At 43.2% G+C, this 4,325-nt stretch overlaps 1 pseudogene; it reads left to right on the plus strand.

Moving 5' to 3' along the window:
• Nucleotides 1-2,945: 2,945 nt before the first annotated feature.
• On the plus strand, nt 2,946-3,532 carry LOC118801217 (annotated as a pseudogene).
• The last annotated feature ends 793 nt before the right edge of the window (nt 3,533-4,325 follow it).

Genomic DNA, 4,325 nt, shown 5'->3' on the forward strand with positions numbered 1-4,325 from the left:
CTTTGTCATTTAGGGTGTGTTGCTTTTCAGGTAACATGGGTTAGAACTGTCTATTATGAAACATACATGAAAGTCCTAGTTGTTATTTTGTTGGGTTTGAAAATTTAAAGGAACAATCTAAACCTTTTTTGTGTTAGAATTATTTTTCCCTTTTTCTTTTTAAGATCTAACTTAAACAAAGGAGGTGTGATTCTTGGGGAGGTGCTCATAGATTATGCACCACCAATCAGAGTTGGAAACAATGAACAGCTAATTAACCATTAGGTGAGAAGAACCTGGAACCGGCGCTTTGGTTCCACCTCCACAGGGGAGGAGCTAAAGCCAGACAAAACCTGATCGCAGGTATTTTTCAGTAGTTCTGCTTTTTGGAGGAGAAGCTAGCAAATTCTTAAGTTTGTGCCAACCAAGGTCAGAAAATATACAATGCTCATCAGATATGAAACTTTTGTTCATCTTTGTAACTTGTTTGTCAGTTTGTGTACACTTTAAACCACCTCCTCACTGTCCAGTGAGGGGTTTCTTAAAATTTTGTCTCAGCCAAAGAGAGGAAGTTAGTTAAGTTGGTATCACCAGCCTCGAAACCCGTACTGCAACTTAAACCTTTGCCAGCAGAGTCAGAGCAGTTCTGTCATTACAAAGACCTTGGGACCTCACCCAGAGCCGCACATCAATCTGGGAGCAGATTTGACCATCAAAAGACTGCCCAAGCTCCATCCTCAAGCAGCCTCAAGACACCTCTGCCCAGTCGCTGACTGAGGCTGCGTTTGCCTGTACCGCTACTACGGTGGAGCCTCCACCACCAGTGAGGCCAGCGCATGAGTTTCTCTCTATCCAGCCAGTCCAGAGATGACCCCTCCTGGAGGGCATGTAGTCAGCTCCCTCGACTCCAAAGTAAGGCTGGTTACCTTTCATTTACGTAGTCAAGGTTCCAACGCCAAATTATTTAATAAGAAAACCTTTCATAGATGTATCTTCCCATATAGCTGTGCACACCCATACTTAGGTTAATTCTGAGAGGCTCTTTCATGCCTAAGTGTCAAGCTGCCTTCGCTAGAAGTACCCTAAACCCACACTGTTTCATAGTATTTAGCTGTGAATCACGTTACTTGAGCTGTTTTTTTTTCTTTTTACTTTATTTTTTTTTATTATTTTATTTCTCTTTCTTTATCACTGAAAGTAATTTGAATGTTTTTTTGATTGAAGCATCCTTGTTGTGTGTTGGTCTCTCTTGCCTTGGTCTGTAGTGGGCATGTGGCAGGGTATTTAGGCCCTCAGCAACTACAGGAACATCACTCTCCTGTGACAGTGATGCCTCCCTTCCAGATGTGCTAAACGACTTCTATGCATGGTTCAAAGTGCAGGACAACGTGGCAGTCCTCCACCCAGCGATCAGGTACTGTGTCTGTCCGTGGCTGACATGAATCAACCCTTGGAAGGCTGCTGGACCAGACAACATTTCTGACTGAGTGCACAGTGAATATGCAGATCAGTTAGCGAACATTCTCATGGACATGTTCAGCATCTCCCTCAGCGCCATTGTTCCAGCATGCTTCAAGGCCACCACCATTGTCCCCATGCCAAAGAAATCTCCAGCGTCTTACCTCAATCACTACCGTCCTGTCACTCTCACACCCATCATCATGAAGTGCTTCAAGAGGCTCGTAATGAGGCATATCAAGACCCAGCTGCCTCCTTCACTGGACCTTCTGCAGTTTGCATATTTTCAACAACTCTACAGATGATGCCATAGCTCTTCATCTGGCCCTTACTCACCTTGAGAAAAAGAACACTTATGTCAGGATGCTGTTCATAGACTTCAATGCAGCATTCAATACTATCATTCCTCAGAATCTGATTGGAAAGTGGAGCCTGCTGGGCCTGAACACTTCCCTCTGCAAATGGATTTTGGACTTAGACTTCAGTCAGTCCGGATCAGGATCAGCATCACACTGAGCACTGGAGCCCCCCAGGGCAGTGTACTCAATCCACTGCTGTTCACTTTGCTGACTCATGACTGTGCGGCTGCTCAGAGTTCAAACCACATCATAAACTTTGCTGATGACACTACTTTGTCTCTGTTTCTCCCATCCACTACCCGTAAAGAGGCACTATAGAGTGCCTCCTGAGCAGCTGTATTACTGCCTGGTTTGGTTATTGCACCACCTCTGACCACAACACCCTTGAGGAAATAGTGAGGGCAGCCAAAAAGATAATCAGGGTCTCTCGTCCCTCCATCACAGACATTTACACAACAAGCTGCATCCGAAAAGCCACCAACATTGTAGACCCACCCACACACCCCACACGCAAACTGTTCTATCTTCTGCCATCCAGAAGAAGGTACCACAGCATTCGGACCCTCACAGCCAGACATTTTTTCCACAAGCCATCAGATTACTCAGTTTCCATTGACTGAATTGACTTGATTATTAAGTGAATACTTCACTTAATAAAATTCATATATCTGACTACTTGCATTTTTGCACATTTTATTTCTTGAACAATAATGGCTGCTAGAATACTGTATCAACCAATAATGTATTCCATTGCTGTTCTGGTTGCTACCTCAGTGACCGCTATGCTCATATATCCCAGGCTAGCTGCTAATATGTCATAGCATGTTACATCCTGCTTTGCACAATCTACATATTCTCAGTACTTTTCAGAATTCTCATATTTATTGTCTGCACTGTGTACACGGTATTGTTTTGCACTTATGTCCTTTTGTTGCACCATGGTCTTGGAGGAATGCTGTTTTGTTTCGCTGTGTACTTGCTATATAGCTGAAATGACAATAAAGCCGCTTCAACTTGATATATATCTTTAGGAGAGCTGCCCAATCAAAATTTTTCACAAATAACCACTCCCACTTTGCAGCTCATTTCATTCCAAGCAAACGAAACTGATCTCAGAGAGCTGCTCTCTCAGTTTGTGAGTGCAGAAAAATGGAAGAGGCCAGTATTTCAGTAGCTCAGGACCAGTTCAGCTGTCCAGTCTGTCTGGATCTGCTGAAGGATCCAGTGGCTATTCCCTGTGGACACAGTTTCTGTTATGGTGTGTGTATTAATGGCTGCTGGGATCAGGGTGATCAGAGGGGGGTCTACAGCTGCCCCCACTGCAGAGAGACCTTCAGTCCAAGGCCTGTTCTACGCAGAAACAACATGCTGGCTGAAGTGGTGGAGGAAGTGAAGAAGAAACTCGAAGTTGTTTCTCACTGTTACGCTGGACCTGGAGATGTGGAGTGTGATTCCTGCACTGGGAGAAAACGCAAAGCCATCAAGTCCTGTTTGGTGTTGTCTGGCTTCTTATTGTGAAACTCATCTTAAAACCTCACTATCAGTCTCCTGCCTTTAAGAAGCACCGGCTGATCAAAGCCTCCAAACAGCTGCAAGACAAGATCTGCTCTCAACATGATGAAGTGATGAGATCTACTGTCGCTACTGACCAAACATGCATCTGTTATTTGTGCATGATGCATGAACACAAAGGTCATGATACAGTTGCAGCTGCAGCAGAACGATCCAAGAAACAGGTGAGAACATGAAAATGAATAGAATGGCTTTATGCTTAATCAGTTTTTCTTATGTAAGTTGGATTATTCAGTATGGAATTTAAACTGTAGTGAAATGGCTTTAAGTGACACTTGTGTTTAAGAAAGTGGTACAACTTGTCCTGACACATTGGTTGTACTAAAAGAGTTAAACCAGTCAAGCAACATTTCATTAGCCAGCTCTTATCTTCCAACATACATTCCAGGTCAAACCTCAGCTGCCTGTGGAGATTTCCCCACAGTTAACTCCTACCTGACACAGATCACAACTATGCAAGAAATGTTCAACAATAAAAACACTGATAACTTTGGCATCACATTTCACAATGCAGTAATTTGAACAACAACAATATGCAATGTTGATAGGCAGGGGCAGAAATGACCTGCTAAATGAAGTTTAATATGATAAAAACAGCAATAAACTCTAAAATACAGTCATAACACCCTGAATAATTGCAGTTTCATAGTGTAGTACAGTGGTCACCAGTCCTCCTCCTTAAGATCTACCTTCCTGCAGGTTTCACCTCCAACCCACCTGTAACACACCTCATTGAGCTAATTAAGGACTCCTAAAGGCAATAATTAGATGGATCAGGTGCAGTTGATTAGGGTTGGAGCTAAAGTCTGAAGGTAGATCTCCAGGATCAGGGTTTGGAGCGATGGTAGAGTGTGAATGTAATGTTGTAGCTTATTCACCTGCGGTTGGGATCCAAATCTATAATGTTAGTGTTTTACACTGCTTTGCAGACTCTAACATGGCATTTAGTTTTCTTTC

This window comes from Colossoma macropomum, unplaced genomic scaffold (genome assembly GCF_904425465.1).
Source record: "Colossoma macropomum unplaced genomic scaffold, Colossoma_macropomum, whole genome shotgun sequence".
NCBI lineage: Eukaryota > Metazoa > Chordata > Actinopteri > Characiformes > Serrasalmidae > Colossoma > Colossoma macropomum.